Source organism: Phyllopteryx taeniolatus, chromosome 23 (assembly GCF_024500385.1).
Source record: "Phyllopteryx taeniolatus isolate TA_2022b chromosome 23, UOR_Ptae_1.2, whole genome shotgun sequence".
NCBI lineage: Eukaryota > Metazoa > Chordata > Actinopteri > Syngnathiformes > Syngnathidae > Phyllopteryx > Phyllopteryx taeniolatus.
This window is the reverse complement of record NC_084524.1, coordinates 7,751,209-7,769,550: the sequence shown is the minus strand read 5'-3', so window position 1 is coordinate 7,769,550 and position 18,342 is coordinate 7,751,209. Positions and strand designations below refer to the sequence as shown.

At 48.5% G+C, this 18,342-nt stretch overlaps 2 protein-coding genes and 4 non-coding genes across 7 annotated transcripts in view; 4 read left to right on the top strand and 2 right to left on the bottom strand.

Moving 5' to 3' along the window:
* LOC133472544 (gastrula zinc finger protein XlCGF57.1-like) overlaps positions 1 to 18,342 on the top strand; it is a 221,723-nt gene that overhangs the window by 64,594 nt on the left and 138,787 nt on the right. The gene's annotated exons all lie outside the window — the stretch shown is intronic.
* Positions 1 to 18,342, bottom strand: part of LOC133472573 (oocyte zinc finger protein XlCOF6.1-like) — a 287,199-nt gene that overhangs the window by 141,210 nt on the left and 127,647 nt on the right. The window lies entirely within an intron of this gene.
* Positions 5,000 to 5,081, bottom strand: trnal-uag (transfer RNA leucine (anticodon UAG)). Its single transcript has one exon. It is a non-coding gene; the product is annotated as a tRNA-Leu (tRNA).
* trnam-cau (transfer RNA methionine (anticodon CAU)) lies at positions 11,363 to 11,434 on the top strand. Its single transcript has one exon. It is a non-coding gene; the product is annotated as a tRNA-Met (tRNA).
* trnam-cau (transfer RNA methionine (anticodon CAU)) lies at positions 12,833 to 12,904 on the top strand. The gene has a single exon. It is a non-coding gene; the product is annotated as a tRNA-Met (tRNA).
* Positions 14,302 to 14,373, top strand: trnam-cau (transfer RNA methionine (anticodon CAU)). Its single transcript has one exon. It is a non-coding gene; the product is annotated as a tRNA-Met (tRNA).

Below are 18,342 nucleotides of genomic sequence, written 5' to 3'. Positions count from 1 at the left end.
AACGGTGGCTTGTCTTTTATTTTTTATATAATTTGATTCCTGCAACGCGGCTATTTTTTGTGTATTTAACCAACCATTAAAGCCGTGTTCGGTTATCCATCCATCCATCCATCCATTCTCCACCGCTTATCCGGGTCGGGTCGCGGGGGCAGTAGCTTCAGCAGGGACGCCCAGACTACCCTCTCCCCAGCCACTTCATCCAGCTCTTCCGGGGGGATCCCGAGGCGTTCCCAGGCCAGCCGAAGGATGTAGTCTCTCCAGCGCGTCCTGGGTCGTCCCCGGGGTCTCCTCCCGGTGGGACATGCCCGGAACACCTCACCAGGGAGGCGTCCGGGAGGCATCCGAATCAGATGCCCCAGCCACCTCATCTGGCTCCTCTCAATGCGGAGGAGTAGCGGCTCTACTCTGAGATCCTCCCGGATGACCGAGCTTCTCACCCTATCTCTAAGGGAGAGCCCGGACACCCTGCGGAGGAAACTCATTTCGGCCGCTTGTATCCGGGATCTTGTTCTTTCGGTCACGACCCACAGCTCATGACCATAGGTGAGGGTAGGAACGAAGATCGACCGGTAAATTGAGAGCTTCGCCTTTCGGCTTAACTCTTTCTTTACCACAACGGACCGATACAAAGTCCGCATCACTGCAGACGCTGCACCGATCCGCCTGTCGATCTCCCGTTCCATTCTTCCCTCACTCGTGAACAAGACCCCAAGATACTTGAATTCCTCCACTTGGGGCAGGATCTCATCCCCGACCTGGAGATGGCATGCCACCCTTTCCCGACTGAGGACCATGGTCTCAGATTTGGAGGTGCTGATTCTCATCCCAGCCGCTTCACACTCAGCTGCGAACTGCTCCAATGAGAGTTGGAGGTCACGGCTTGATGAAGCCAACAGAACCACATCATCTGCAAAAAGCAGAGATGCAATACTGAGGCCACCAAACCGGACCCCCTCTACGCCTCGGCTGCGCCTAGAAATTCTGTCCATAAAAGTTATGAACAGAATCGGCGACAAAGGGCAGCCTTGGCGGAGTCCAACCGTCACCGGGAACGAGTCCGACTTACTGCCGGATATGCGGACCAAACTCTGACTCCGGTCGTACAGGGACCGAACAGCCCGTATCAGGGGGTTCGGTACCCCATACTCCCGAAGCACTCTCCACAGGACTCCCCGAGGGACACGGTCGAACGCCTTCTCCAAGTCCACAAAACACATGTAGACTGGTTGGCCGAACTCCCATGCACCCTCAAGGACCCTGCCGAGGGTGTAGAGCTGGTCCACTGTTCCACGGCCAGGACGAAAACCACACTGCTCCTCCTGAATCTGAGATTCGACTCCCCGACGGACCCTCCTCTCCAGCACCCCTGAATAGACCTTACCAGGGAGGCTGAGCAGTGTGATCCCCCTGTAGTTGGAACACACCCTCCGGTCCCCCTTCTTAAAAAGGGGGACCACCACCCCAGTCTGCCAATCCAGAGGCACTGTCCCCGATGTCCACGCGATGTTGCAGAGGCGTGTCAACCAGGACAGCCCCACAACATCCAGAGCCTTTAGGAACTCCGGGCGAATCTCATCCACCCCCGGGGCCCTGCCACCGAGGAGCTTTTTAACTACCTCGGTGACCTCAAACCCAGAGATAGGAGAGCCCGCCTCAGAGAACCCACACTCTGCTTCCCCATGGGAAGGCGTGTCGGTGGAATTGAGGAGGTCTTCGAAGTATTCTCCCCACCGACTCACAACGTCCCGAGTCGAGGTCAGCAGCGCCCCATCCCCACTATACACAGTGTTGGTGGTGCACTGCTTTCCTCTCCTGAGACGTCGGATGGTGGACCAGAATTTCCTCGAAGCCGTCCGGAAGTCTTTCTCCATGGCCTCACCGAACTCCTCCCATGCCCGGGTTTTTGCTTCAGCGACCACCAGAGCTGCATTCCGCTTGGCCAGCCGGTACCCATCAGCTGCCTCAGGAGTCCCACAGGCCAAAAAGGCCCGATAGGACTCCTTTTTCAGCTTGACGGCATCCCTCACCGTTGGTGTCCACCAACGGGTTCGGGGATTGCCGCCACGACAGGCACCGACCACCTTACGGCCACAGCTCCGGTCGGCCGCCTCAGCAATGGAGGCGCGGAACATGGTCCACTCGGACTCGATGTCCCCCGCCTCCCCCGGAACATGAGCAAAGTTCTGTCGGAGGTGGGAGTTGAAACTCCTTCTGACAGGGGATTCTGCCAGACGTTCCCAGCAGACCCTCACAATACGTTTGGGCCTGCCACGTCGGACCGGCATCTTCCCCCACCATCGGAGCCAACTCACCACCAGGTGGTGATCAGTTGACAGCTCCGCCCCTCTCTTCACCCGAGTGTCCAAGACATGCGGCCGCAAGTCCGATGACACGACCACAAAGTCGATCATCGAACTGCGACCTAGGGTGTCCTGGTGCCAAGTGCACGTGTGGACACCCTTATGCTTGAACATGGTGTTCGTTATGGACAATCCGTGACGAGCACAGAAGTCCAATAACCGAACACCGCTTGGGTTCTGATCGGGGGGGCTGTTCCTCCCAATCGCGCCCTTCCAGGTCTCACTGTCATTGCCCACGTGAGCATTGAAGTCCCCCAACAGAACAATGGAGTCCCCAGCGGGAGCGCTCTCCAGCACCCCCTCCAAGGACTCCAAAAAGGGTGGGTACTCTGAACTGCTGTTTGGTGCATAGGCACAAACAACAGTCAGGACCCGTCCCCCCACCCGAAGGCGGAGGGAGGCTACCCTCTCGTCCACCGGGGTGAACCCCAACGTACAGGCGCCGAGCTGGGGGGCAATAAGTATACCCACACCTGCTCGGCGCCTCTCACCATGGGCAACTCCAGAGTGGAAGAGAGTCCAACCCCTCTCGAGAGGACTGGTACCAGAGCCCCAGGTGTGTGTGGAGGCGAGTCCGACTATATCGAGTCGGAACTTCTCGACCTCACACACCAGCTCGGGCTCCTTCCCTGCCAGAGAGGTGACATTCCACGTCCCTAGAGCCAGCTTCTGTAGCCGGGGATCGGATCGCCAAGGTCCCCGCCTTCGGCCACCGCCCAGCTCACACTGCACCCGACCCCTATGGCCCCTCCCACAGGTGGTGAGCCCATGGGAAGGGGGACCCACGTTACCCTTTCGGGCTGTGCCCGGCCGGGCCCCATGGGTGCAGGCCCGGCCACCAGGCGCTCGCCTTCGAGCCCCACCACCAGGCCTGGCTCCAGTGGGGGGCCCCGGTGGCCCGCGTCCGGGCAAGGGAAAACGAAGTCCATTGTTTGTCGTCATCATTAGGGGTCTTTGAGCCGTGCTTTGTCTGGTCCCTCACCTAGGACCTGTTTGTCATGGGTGACCCTGCCAGGGGCATAAAGCCCCAGACAACTTAGCTCCTAGGATCACTGGGACACACAAACCCCTCCACCACGACAAGGTGACGGCTCAAGGAGGGGCAGGTTATCCCTGTCTCTATATATAAAATTTTATCAGGATCCTGTTTCTTTTTTTCTTTTAAATTTAATTTAATGAACCTCCAACCTTTACACTGCAGTGTATTCCTGTTTTTTATTTTACTACTTCCTTTCCCCATTTGAAAGAATTTGGTTCAGTGTAATACTACCTAGGGTAGTCTAGAACACTGTTTTTTTTTTGTTTTTGTTTTTCTCAGTAGGACGGTGATTCAAATTTACTTTCTGTGGTAATTCTCACTTCAACTCTTTCGAGTGGAGAATTCTTGCCTTTGCATCCACAAAAGTCCACCGTTTACTTTCCCACTGTTTTGGTATGGAATGAAAAACCTAGTGGTTTCCCATTTCCCATTTACACTCTCATTCAAACAGTTTTCATTCACACTGGCTAGTCAGAGGACTCCGCCGTCCCATACGGAATTTAACTACGTCTGTCAACAGCTCATTAGAGGACTCCGCCATCCTATACGGAATTTACCTACGACGCCACGAAACTTTCCTAGTTTCTTTATTCATTAAACACGGAATTTAAGTACTTACAGGACTCCGGCATCCTCGCGGAATATGTCGGATTCTGCCGTCCATTACTTGCCAGTGACTAGTATTACACAAGGTTTATTAAACACGGAATTTAAGTACGTACAGGACTCCGCCGTCCTCGCGGAATTTCTGGACTCCGGCGTCCTTTTTCCTAAAAAGATTTTTTAAATTTAACTCACCAGTCGTCTTCAATCCTGTGGATTGTCGTCAACCTTCAGATCCCAGTTGAGGAGAACGAAGACCAGTCCCGTAAAGGGTCTTACTTGCCGTGGCCACGGTCTCTTAACTGGAAGTCGGCTCCACAACTGGAATCCTCGGGTGTGTTGACATCCGGCTCGAAGGACCAATTTAATGTTGGATTTATCTTACCCAACATTATAAAAAATAGACACAAAAGGAATGAAGACGCTGGTTTCTTTTTCTCATGAGGAGGGCGTATGGGAGATTGTTCAGATCACAGCCTCTCAACACGCTCTAAACAATCCCCCCCCTCGCTCCTGCATTTATTTGAAATAGGAGGGATTTACAAATCATAATGTTCTAAGCAATAAGACACAACACAAAATATTGGACCAACACTTGTCCCGACCCGACCACATCCGATCACGTCCTTGGTCCAGGCGCCCTTCCATCGGATGATGCTGAGTCATCTTTTCAAAGGCGAGACATCTAAAATCGTCCATAATACTAATGCAAGCTAAGCAAATAAATGATAACTTCTAGAATATATTTAACAACCTGTTTGCCATGGGTGACCCTGCCAGGGGCGTGAAGCCGCAGACAACTTAGCTCCTAGGATCATTGGGACACACAAATCCCTCCACCACGATAAGGTGACGGCTCAAGGAGGGGACAAGTACAACAGTACAAACAAAACAGCAAAGAGCTTGGCTTTCTTGTGGCTTAAAATATCCATTGTCCCAAACGCCTTGTCGGAGCCAATGACAGAATAGTAAGACATTAACTGTATTGACAAGGACATGGCAGTGGTGGGATTTGAACCCACGCCTCCTGAGAGACTGGAGCCTAAATCCAGCACCTTGGACCCCTCAGCCACACTACCTGAAAACCACATCTTTGTAAGTGGAATATTTTGGCAAATGTAAGCCTGACCGAACGGGAATTATGGTGTGTTATGGGATCCCCGGCATTCCATATCATAGCCAACCTTGACATGAAAAATGTGGAAAGGAGAGCTCTGAAATCATTTCAGCCAACAATTTCAAGTCACTGGATGAGAGAATAATCTTCTCATGCCAAGATCAAACGAAAGGATTTTAGCCCAGATATTTGCCCGATTAGCTATCACAACCGATTTCCCAGATAGGGCCCGACATATAATGTCGGGAACGACAAAACCTCTTGTCGTCTGACATAAGCCACGACCAACGATTTGGCCCAACGACGCCAAAATAAACTGAAAAATTTTACTTTTTTGGATATCTTCCGTGCAGTGTGCCATATCAACGACAACTCTCCGCCAGCGTAACTTGACGGAGACCAGTAGGATTGCGTATTGTGACCAGCACATCGCCTCCCGTGCTTGCCGTTGGCAACATACTTGCGCGCCGTTGTTAACATTTCTTCTCACGCACAAACCAATGTTTACCGAAGCTTTAGGGCATGAGTCGACGGAACGCCGGCATGTTTACGTACAACCGTATGTGCTTGCGCTTGCTAGGCTACATAACATTTTGTTGCCTGGTTGCGAGCCGTATCGTATGAAAAGTATGTGAACATACATCAAGCAATCCTTCAATGAACGTTCTCTCCCGAGCACCAGTGACGAACAGGTCTGTCCACATTCCGTCCCCCCAAAGGCGGGACGGTGTACGACTGGTTAGAGCGTCAGCCTCACAATTCTGAGGACCGGGGTTCAATCCCGGGCCCCGACTGTGTGGAGTTTGCATGTCCTCCCCGTGCCTGCGTGGGTTTTCTCCGGGCACTCCGGTTTCCTCCCACATCCCAAAAACATGCATGGTAGGTTAATTGACAACTAAATTGCCCGTAGGTGTGAATGTGAGTGGGAATGGTTGTTTGTTTGTATGTGCCCTGCAATTGGCTGGCAACCAGTTCAGGGTGTGCCCCGCCTCCTGCCCGAAGATTGCTGGGATAGGCTCCAGCATGCCCTAGTGAGGAGAAGCAACTCAGAAAATGGAGCGATGGATGGATGGGATGGATATATACACACACACACACACACACACACACTAGGTCTGTATCCATACACCAAGTTAACGATTCGGTACATATGACGGTTTCGATACACAATTTTTGGGATGATTATAAGAGAATTTAAAAAAAAATATGTCTTTATTCAGAACACTTAGATAAATGGTTACAATATATACATATAGTATAGTATATATTATATATATTATATAGTATATAGTATAAATCCATCCATTTTCTGACCCGCTTATCTTGTCGAGGGTCGCGGGTATCTCAGCTGACTAGACTATTGGACTATTTTGGAATTAGTACATAGAGTAAGAGATCGAATTGATTCGATCGTTGTTGGTCAAAGACAATATGATACGAATACTGGAAATTAAATAACAAAATATGTAAAAATGAAGACACTTTTGTCTTTTCTGTTTAAAAATACTCACACCCAACTCAGGTCACACTCCTTTTATTTAATTTTTTGGTCACACTTTTTGTCAGAAAATTTTCTGTGTCCTGGCAGTCCCAGTCGCAAGCACCGCTACTGTACTTAGTTTGCCATCAGTGTCACGGACCAACTACTTCGTGATTCGAGCCGTGGCCGTCGTACGTTGCCATCCGCACACAGCTGTGATCGGTCGCCGTTTCAAATAACCAGAGATTTATTTTTAATTTTTTGTGTACATGTTGTCACATGATTGTTAAGTTAGATAAATATGCTTTCAAATAACGTAACGAATGAATACTGTTGCCAGTGTGTGTATATGAAGTGCATTGCAGGATTATTATGGTCCACATGTAGTCGTCATTTTCACATGCATTTTCAACACAGGTACAATGCAGAAATGTGTCAATGAATGTGTGTTTATTGCTCTGTCAAAATCACTATATAATCACAGTGGATTGATCCTTGATCCTTTATCATTTGAAGTCACTTGGTTCAGTACGGCATTTGCTCAAAACATCGTGATCGGACTTTTAAACAGCAGTTGAAGCAAGTCCTCTGTAACAGACATAAAGACATTGTTACACAATTGAAAACTTGGACACTTGTACAATTGAACAATTTTGATATAGTGGTTTGAAAAAGTGATTGATCTGGAGACAGTGATGTAAATTTGGTGTGAAAGGTGGGGGAATGACAAACGTTGCTTTTTGAGGGGTGGGGGGGGGGGTGGAGATGATCCCCCCCCCCCCCCTCCCCCAATTTTAAATGCATCAATAAGTGTACCTTGAGGGTCACATGGACAACAATTAAGTATAAATGAACAGCATAGAGCAGTGGTTCTCAAATTGTTGAATGGTGCGGGTTCCCTCTAGTGGTACCTGAAAAAAATCACAATTAATATATTCAAACTGTGTATTGTCACAGCGGTTTCAACCTTTATGAAACACAGTTTTTACTTCTGTTAAGTGCACACACACACACACACACATTCTGTACAATTACAATTCTATTTGGTCCAAATAAGATGCATGCAGTTAGGATGGTGCGGCTGCATGGGACACAGCCTGTGCCCATGCAAACTGTTTTTATTAAAGGTATGTACGGGTGTTTTCCGCAACTGTACTCATTGTTCAGCTTGCATTCTGAACTAATATGTATTTTTTTAACTACTTCAGGATGAAGTCAGTAAAATTCGCAATCTGGAGAGAAGCCGAGTAGTAGTCCATCTACAAATCGGCGCTTTCTGAGTTCACTCACCTGAGTGCCCGTTTGAATGCATTTGGGATGACAATGAACAGCACTGAGCATACTGAAATAAATGTCAGTTCATGACAACATTGGGGCCACTCAAAAGGCAGCGGTCTATTTCTGGTCCCCATCTGTGAAGGCCCCTGACATGATCAGCCGAGATCGGGCATTCTCTATGTAGTATGGCCGAAAAGTAGGGAAAACCACCTAATTTTAGCATTACCACAACCATATTATTGACACACATTTTAAACGATTGCATAAGTGTATTACCACTGTATAAAAGTATCGTTTATGATTATGCACACTATTTTACAATGGGTTTGCTCGCAAAACAAACCAATTTACCTATTTCAAATTATCGTCCCAAACAGAGCACGGATAAATCATTACTCACCCAATTACTACACTTCATTTTAATAATAGTTTGTTTTCCGATACAATCCTCTATGAAGGAGTCTGGGATTTTTAACTTTTGCACATATCTTTATGTCTACACTACAAACAGGGTTTGGAGGGTAACTGTTTCCTCAAAGATGGATGGGCAGAGAGATGGATAGATTTGATTGCTCATGAATAGATAAATAGACGGACGGACGCATAGTTAGCTAACATTTGCATATAACTGTTTGTTATAACAAGTGAAATGAAAACAAGAGACAAATTAAGCAGAAAATCTTTGCAGTTCGGGGTAAACAGAGACTTTTACTGCCCACATCAGCAAGTGCATGGATGATGTCACCACCACTAAGTCCATCACTGTCCGTGCTAATCAGAAGTCATGGCTGTAGGGGGAGGTCTACAGACGACTGAAGGTCCGCAACACGGCTTTTAGATCTGGGAATGAGGAGGGCCTGAGGACAGCCAGGGCCAATTTGTCCCGTGGCATCAAGGAGGCCAAGAGGGAGTACTCCAGGAAGATCGCCCACCGCTTCAGTGACAGCAGTGGCACCAGGAGTCTGTGGCGTGGTATTCAGACCATTACGGACTATAAACCCACACCACAGACCTGTGACAGCTCCACCACCCTGCCAAATGAGCTAAATGACTTCTTTGCTCACTCTGAGGCACACAACAGCACTCCTGCACACAAGACTCCACCCCCTCCAGGTGACCGAATGCTGACACTGACCTGGGACAGCGTGAAAAGATCTCTCGACAGGATCAACACACGAAAAGCCCCGGGCCCAGATAACATACATGGTCATGTTCTGAGGGACTGTGCAGCTGAACTCACAGATGTCTTCACAGACATTTTTAACACCTCCTTGAATCAGGCTGTTTTCCCCACGTGCTTCAAAGCCACCACCATCATCCCAGTCCCGAAGAAGTCATCTCCCTCCTGCCTCAATGACTACCGTCCGGTGGCGCTCACTCCCATCCTGATGAAGTGCTTCGAGCGGCTAATCATGCACCACATCTTGTCCAACACCCCCTCCTCCCACTCCTTGGACCCCTTCCTCACCTGCAAAGTCCTCCGCATAGCGGGGGATGCCACCAATCCATCACACAGCCTCTTCTGTCTGCTGCCATCAGGCAGGAGACTGCGGAGTCTCCGGCCCAGGACTTGCCGACTCAGTTTTATTCATAAGGCCTCTCAGGAATCTGAACTCTCTCCTGCCCAGGACTAGCCGACTCAGTTTTATTCATAAGGCCTCTCAGGAATCTGAACTCTCTGCCCGCTCTGCCCCCTCTACCTCTTCTGTTCTTTGCCCACCTGAACTCTGACACCCCACAAACATGCACATGCACACACATTCACGCACCGATTACCTATCACAGCCGATTTCCCAGATTGGGTCCCGACATATGTCGGGAACGACAAAACTTCTTGAAGTGACATAAGCCACGACAAACGATTTGCCCCTATGACGCCAATGAAGTCTGGCAAATTGGATTTTTTTGGGATATCTTCCGTGCAGTGTGACATATCAACAACAACTCTCCGACAGCGCAACTTGACAGAGACCAGTAGGATTGCGTATTTTGACCGACGCGTCACCTCCCGTACTTGCAGTTGTCAACATACTTGCGCGCTGTTAACATTTCTTCTCACGCACAAACCAATGTTTACCGAAGGTTTAGGGCATGATTCGACGGAACGCCGGCATGTTTACGCGCAACCGTATGTGCTTGCCTTTGTTAGGATACATAATGTTTTGTTGCCTGCTTGCTTACTGACAAAAAAAATTCGTCCTTTATTCATTGTTCTGTCAATTTAAAATCACTGTGTCAGTACCCATAAAGGAGGCACGACAGTTCAGCGTGAAAGCCAAAGGTAATGACATAAAGGCAAACACTTTCAGAGGAGCTAATATTTTACGGCGACAAGCAAACAGTCCAAACAGATCGGGAAAGAGCTCGACTTTTTTGTGGCCAAAAATACGTATTGTCCCAAACGCCTTGTCGGAGCCAATGACAAAATGGTAGGATATTAACGATATTGAAAAGGAAGTGGCAGGAAGTACGGTGACAAAACGTGTTGTTGTGTGACAAGCCACGGCAAACGATTTGGCCCTGCGACGCCAAAATGAAGTCTGGCAAATTGGATTCTTTTTTGATATCTTCCGTGTAGTGTGACATATCAACGACAACTCTCCGACAGCGCAACTTGAGAGAGACCAGTAGGATTGCGTATTTTGACCGGCGCATCACCTCCCGTGCTTACCGTAGTCAACATACTTGCGCGCTGTTGTTAACATTTCTTCTCACGCACAAACCAATGTTTACCGAAGCTTTAGGGCATGATTCGTCGGAACGCCGGCATGTTTACGTGCAACCGTATGTGCTGGCCTTTGCTAGGGTACATAACGTTTTGTTGCCTGCTTGCGAGCCGTATCGTATGAAAAGTACGTGAACATACCTCAAACAATCCTTCAATGAACGTTCTCTCCCGAGCACCAGTGACGAACAGGTTTTTCCACATTTTGTCCCCCCACAGTCACTCACACGCACAGGCACACACAGAAACAAGACATTGACGTGGCGCATTGTTGTTGTCGTTACCATCGTAACGAGTGTGTCCCGTCGCGTTAACCGGTACGTGAAATACCTCAAGCAATCCTTCAATGAACGTTCTCTCCCGAGCACCAGTGACGAACAGGTTTTTCCACATTTTGTTCCCCCACAGTCACTCACACACACAGGCACACACAGAAACAAGACATTGACGCGGCGCATTGTTGTTGTCGTTACCATCGTAACGAGTGTGTCCCGTCGCGTTGACCGGTGACAGGTTTTCTGCTTCCACCTCTCGGACAGTGTTTGATTTGACAAGATAAAGCCAGTGATGGTAAAAGACAGGATAGGGTGCTATCGGAATAAATGTCGAATAGTGTTACCACTGTCTGCCCCAGAAAGAACAAGGTTTGATGGCAGTCGTCTGACATTGTGTCATCGGGAAAGACCAAATGTGTCTTGGAGACTGATCCATGAGACAACCCAAACATCCCTGTTGCACATACCAAATACAATGACTAGAGAGCAGAGTGGCGCAGCGGAAGCGTGCTGGGCCCATAACCCAGAGGTCGATGGATCGAAACCATCCTCTGCTATCTAGAGCTCGTTCTCTGTTATCGTATGTCTAGTCATAGGATCTTGTGGAACTGCTATCATTTAACATCTTACTCTTCGTGAGAAATATTGTGCAATTAAGACTTCTCAACTCATTGGCTGAGGCCCACGACTCATGACCCTTTCCTCAATTCACTTCGTACTGACAAAAAAAATTCGTCCTTTATTCATTGTTCTGTCAATTTAAAATCACTGTGTCAGTACCCATAAAGGAGGCACGACAGTTCAGCGTGAAAGCCAAAGGTAATGACATTAAGGCAAACACTTTCAGAGGAGCTAATATTTTACGGCGACAAGCAAACAGTCCAAACAGAACGGCAAAGAGCTCGACTTTTTTGTGGCCAAAAAAACGTATTGTCCCAAACGCCTCGTCGGAGCCAATGACAAAATGGTAGGATATTAACGATATTGAAAAGGAAGTGGCAGGATTTGAACCCACGCCTCCTGAAAGACTGGAGCTTAAATCCAGCACCTTGGACCGCTCAGCCACACTACCTGCAAACCCTGTTATTGTACGGGGAATTTTTTGATAAATGTAAGCCCGACCGAACGGGAAGTATGGTGACAAAACGTGTTGTTGTGTGACAAGCCACGGCAAACGATTTGGCCCTGCGACGCCAAAATGAAGTCTGGCAAATTGGATTCTTTTTTGATATCTTCCGTGTAGTGTGACATATCAACAACTCTCCGACAGCGCAACTTGACAGAGACCAGTAGGATTGCGTATTTTGACCGGCGCGTCACCTCCCGTGCTTACCGTTGTCATACTTGCACGCTGTTGTTAACATTTCTTCTCACGCACAAACCAATGTTTACCGAAGCTTTAGGGCATGATTCGACGGAACGGCGGCATGTTTACGTGCAACCGTATGTGCTTGCCTTTGCTAGGGTACATAACATTTTGTTGCCTGCTTGCGAGCCGTATCGTATGAAAAGTACGTGAACATACCTCAAGCAATCCTTCAATGAACGTTCTCTCCCGAGCACCAGTGACGAACAGGTTTTTCCACATTTTGTCCCCCCACAGTCACTCACACGTACAGGCACAAACAGAAACAAGACATTGACGCGGCGCATTGTTGTTGTCGTCACCATCGTAACGAGTGTGTCCCGTCGCGTTGACCGGTGACAGGTTTTCTGCTTCCACCTCTCGGACAGTGTTTGATTTGACAAGATAAAGCCAGTGATGGTAAAAGACAGGATAGGGTGCTATCGGAATAAATGTCGAATAGTGTTACCACTGTCTGCCCCAGAAACAACAAGGTTTGATGGCAGTCGTCTGACATTGTGTCATCGGGAAAGACCAAATGTGTCTTGGAGACTGATCCATGAGACAACCCGAACATCCCTGTTGCACATACCAACTACAATGACTAGAGAGCAGAGTGGCGCAGCGGAAGCGTGCTGGGCCCATAACCCAGAGGTCGATGGATCGAAACCATCCTCTGCTATCTAGAGCTCGTTCTCTGTTATCGTATGTCTAGTCATAGGATGTTGTGGAACTGCTATCATTTAACATCTTACTCTTCGTGAGAAATATTGTGCAATTAAGACTTCTCAACTCATTGGCTGAGGCCCACGACTCATGACCCTTTCCTCAATTCACTTCGTACTGACAAAAAAAATTCGTCCTTTATTCATTGTTCTGTCAATTTAAAATCACTGTGTCAGTACCCATAAAGGAGGCACGACAGTTCAGCGTGAAAGCCAAAGGTAATGACATTAAGGCAAACACTTTCAGAGGAGCTAATATTTTACGGCGACAAGCAAACAGTCCAAACAGAACGGCAAAGAGCTCGACTTTTTTGTGGCCAAAAAAACGTATTGTCCCAAACGCCTCGTCGGAGCCAATGACAAAATGGTAGGATATTAACGATATTGAAAAGGAAGTGGCAGGATTTTAACCCACGCCTCCTGAAAGACTGGAGCTTAAATCCAGCACCTTGGACCGCTCAGCCACACTACCTGCAAACCCTGTTATTGTACGGGGAATTTTTTGATAAATGTAAGCCCGACCGAACGGGAAGTATGGTGACAAAACGTGTTGTTGTGTGACAAGCCACGGCAAACGATTTGGCCCTGCGACGCCAAAATGAAGTCTGGCAAATTGGATTCTTTTTTGATATCTTCCGTGTAGTGTGACATATCAACAACTCTCCGACAGCGCAACTTGACAGAGACCAGTAGGATTGCGTATTTTGACCGGCGCGTCACCTCCCGTGCTTACCGTAGTCAACATACTTGCGCGCTGTTGTTAACATTTCTTCTCACGCACAAACCAATGTTTACGGAAGCTTTAGGGCATGATTCGACGGAACGGCGGCATGTTTACGTGCAACCGTATGTGCTTGCCTTTGCTAGGGTACATAACGTTTTGTTGCCTGCTTGCGAGCCGTATCGTATGAAAAGTACGTGAACATACCTCAAGCAATCCTTCAATGAACGTTCTCTCCCGAGCACCAGTGACGAACAGGTTTTTCCACATTTTGTCCCCCCACAGTCACTCACACACACAGGCACACATAGAAACAAGACATTGACGCGGCGCATTGTTGTTGTCGTTACCATCGTAACGAGTGTGTCCCGTCGCGTTGACCGGTGACAGGTTTTCTGCTTCCACCTCTCGGACAGTGTTTGATTTGACAAGATAAAGCCAGTGATGTTAAAAGACAGGATAGGGTGCTATCGGAATAAATGTCGAATAGTGTTACCACTGTCTGCCCCAGAAACAACAAGGTTTGATGGCAGTCGTGTGACATTGTGTCATCGGGAAAGACCAAATGTCTTGGACTGATCCATGAGACAACCCCAACATCCCTGTTGCACATACCAAACACAAGGACTAGTGAGCAGAGTGGCGCAGCGGAAGCGTGCTGGGCCCATAACCCAGAGGTCGATGGATCGAAACCATCCTCTGCTATCTAGAGCTCGTTCTCTGTTATCGTATGTCTAGTCATAGGATCTTGTGGAACTGCTATCATTTAGCATCTTACTCTTTGTGAGAAATATTGTGCAATTAAGACTTCTCAACTCATTGGCTGAGGCCCACGACTCATGACCCTTTCCTCAATTCACTTCGTACTGACAAAAAAAATTCGTCCTTTATTCATTGTTCTGTCAATTTAAAATCACTGTGTCAGTACCCATAAAGGGGGCACGACAGTTCAGCGTGAAAGCCAAAGGTAATGACATTAAGGCAAACACTTTCAGAGGAGCTAATATTTTACGGCGACAAGCAAACAGTCCAAACAGAACGGCAAAGAGCTCGACTTTTTTGTGGCCAAAAAAACGTATTGTCCCAAACGCCTCGTCGGAGCCAATGACAAAATGGTAGGATATTAACGATATTGAAAAGGAAGTGGCAGGATTTTAACCCACGCCTCCTGAAAGACTGGAGCTTAAATCCAGCACCTTGGACCGCTCAGCCACACTACCTGCAAACCCTGTTATTGTGCGGGGAATTTTTTGATAAATGCAAGCCCGACCGAACGGGAAGTATGGTGACAAAACTTGTTGTTGTGTGACAAGCCACGGCAAATGATTTGGCCCTGCGACGCCAAAATGAAGTCTGGAAAATTGGATTATTTTTTGATATCTTCCGTGTAGTGTGACATATCAACAACTCTCCGACAGCGCAACTTGACAGAGACCAGTAGGATTGCGTATTTTGACCGGCAGTCTTGAGCGTGTTCAGCTCCAGGTTGTGTCGGCCGCACCACAGCTCCAGCCGCTCCGCTTCCTGTCGATATGCAGACTCGTCACCGTCCTTGATGAGGCCGATGACAGTGGTGTCATCTGCAAACTTCAGGAGTTTGACAGTCGGGTTCGCTGAGGTGCAGTCGTTCGTGTAGAGAGAGAAGAGCAGCGGAGAGAGGACACAACCTTGGGGCGCCCCAGTGCTGATGCTGCGTGTGGATGAGGTGGCCTCCCCCAGCCTGACCTGCTGTGTCCTGCCCGTCAGAAAGCTGTAAATCCACTGGCAGATGGCAGGTGAGACGCTGAGCTGGAGAAGCTTGGATGAAAGGAGTTCAGGGATGATGGTGTTGAACGCTGAGCTGAAGTCCACGAACAGGATCCTCGCGTAGGTCCCTGCACTGTCGAGGTGTTCTAGGATGAAGTGCAGTCCCATGTTGACTGCATCATCCGCAGATCTGTTCGCTTGGTAGGCAAACTGCAGGGGGTCCAGCAGGGGACCTGTGACACTCTTGAGGTGGTCCTGCACAAGACGTTCAAAGGACTTCATGACCACAGATGTCAAAGCGACAGGCCTGTAGTCATTCAGACCCGAGATTGCAGGTTTCTTGGGGACTGGGATGATGGTGGAGCGTTTGAAGCAGGATGGAACTTTGCACATTTCCAGTGATCTGTTGAAGATCTGAGTGAAGACTGGCGCGAGCTGGTCCGCGCAGACTTTGAGGCAGGATGGAGACACGTGGTCCGGGCCTGCCGCTTTGTTAATCTTTTGTTGTTTGAAGATGCGTCTCACATCCTGTTCATGGATGGTTAACGCAGAGGTCAGAGGTGTGATTGTGGTCGCGGGTGCGGCCGGATTGGTGTGTGGTGTGAAACTGTCCTTTTCAAATCTGCAGTAGAAGGTATTCAAGTCGTTGGCTAGTTTGCTATTGTTCTCAGCTTGGGGGGATCGTCGCTTGTAATTAGTCAGCGACTGGAATGCATGCCAGACTGATTTAGACTCGTTTGCGCTAAACTGTTTTTCCAACTTTGCTGTATAGATCCTCTTTGCAATGTTAATTTCTTTGGTCAGCTGGTTTCTAGCTCGATTATACAGGGCCCTGTCCCCGCTCTGATATGCGTCCTCCTTAGCTTGGCGAAGCTGCTTAAGTTTGGCAGTGAACCACGGCTTATTGTTGTTGAATGTGCGAAATGATTTTGTTGGAACACAGACCTCTTCACAGAAACTGATATAGGATGTAACAGTGTCCGTATAGTCATCCAGGCTGCCAGCTGAATTTTCAAAGACACTCCAGTCTGTGCAGTCTAAGCAGCTTTGAAGTTCCATCTTGGCTTCATTTGTCCACTTTTTGACTGTTTTCACTGTAGGCTTCGCACATTTAAGTTCTTGCCTCTACGTCGGTATTAAGTGAATTAAGCAGTGATCAGACGAGCCCAAGGCTGCACGAGGTATAGCACGGTATGCGTTTTTTACCGTGGTGTAGCAGTGGTCTAAAGTATTATTTTCCCTGGTAGGACAGTCGATGTGCTGCTTGTATTTAGGGAGTTCGTGGTTGAGTTTAGCTTTGTTAAAGTCCCCGAGAATAATGAGGGGTGAGTCGGGGTGTTGTTTTTCAATTTCGTTGACTTGATCGGCGAGCGTTAGCAATGCGGCGTTCGTGTTTGCTTGAGGCGGAATATAGACGCCAGCGAGAATGAATGATGCGAATTCACGTGGCGAGTAGAATGGTTTACAGTTTAAGAATAGCGACTCCAAATGCGGGCTGCAGTGTGTGCTGATCACCGTGACGTCCGTACACCATTTTTCGTTGATATAGAGGCATATCCCACCGCCCTTTGTTTTCCCCGATGATTCCATGTCGCGGTCCGCTCGATGAATGTGGAAACCGGGAAGCATAATGCCGGCATCGGGTACAGCGTCGCAAAGCCAGGTCTCCGTGAAGCACATGGCCGTGGAACGTCCGAAGTCTTTACGTGTCTTTAACAGAAGATGAAGCTCGTCCATTTTGTTGGGTAGGGAGCGTGCGTTCGCGAGGTGGATCGACGGGAACGCCAATCTGTGTCCTCTCTTGCGGAGTTTCACCTGAATGCCGGCTCGCTTCCCTCTGTGGCGCCGCTTCCGTCTCAATGCGCCGAAAACCGCGGACGCCGCTCCGGTGAGTAACTCTGGGAAAAAACTGAGCGGATATTCGAAAGTTGGTGACAGAAAGTCTGGAGTAGACTCCTTGATGGTTAGCAGGTCTCCCCTTGTGTAAGTGAGTCGTGTAAGGTCTCCAAAGACGGACGAAAAACACAAAAACAAAGACAATACTAGAGAGCGCGTTACCGAGGCGACCACACTGGTAGGCGCCATCTTGCAATCCGTGTAGTGTGACATATCAACAACTCTCCGACAGCGCAACTTGACAGAGACCAGTAGGATTGCGTATTTTGACCAAACGCCTCGTCGGAGCCAATGACAAAATGGTAGGATATTAACGATATTGAAAAGGAAGTGGCAAGATTTTAACCCACGCCTCCTGAAAGACTGGAGCTTAAATCCAGCACCTTGGACCGCTCAGCCACACTACTTGCAAACCCTGTTATTGTGCGGGGAATTTTTTGATAAATGTAAGCCCGACCGAACAGGAAGTATGGTGACAAAACTTGTTGTTGTGTGACAAGCCACGACAAATGATTTGGCCCTGCGACGCCAAAATGAAGTCTGGCAAATTGGATTCTTTTTTGATATCTTCCGTGTAGTGTGACATATCAACAACTCTCCGACAGCGCAACTTGACAGAGACCAGTAGGATTGCGTACTTTCAGAGGAGCTAATATTTTACGGCGACAAGCAAACAGTCCAAACAGAACGGCAAAGAGCTCGACTTTTTTGTGGCAAAAATGATTTCGAGTAGTTTGTGTGTGTGTGAAAGCATTTGAATAGTAAGTGTGAGAGCTAATCCTGAATAATGTCCCTAACGGCCCCTCATACTCAAGGCATCCAGCTCGCTATGCTTGGAGCCGAGCTGCCACACTCTGCTGCTCCACACCACACCACTCGCTGGGAACAGACATGACATCAAGAATAGAAACGGGGGTTTCATTTCTCTGTGGCTCATTGGTTTATGGGTATGATTCTCGGTTTGGGTTCGAGAGGTTCTGGACGAGCCTTCCTTCAAAACATTGTTTGTAAACTATTTGCTGCATTTTTAAC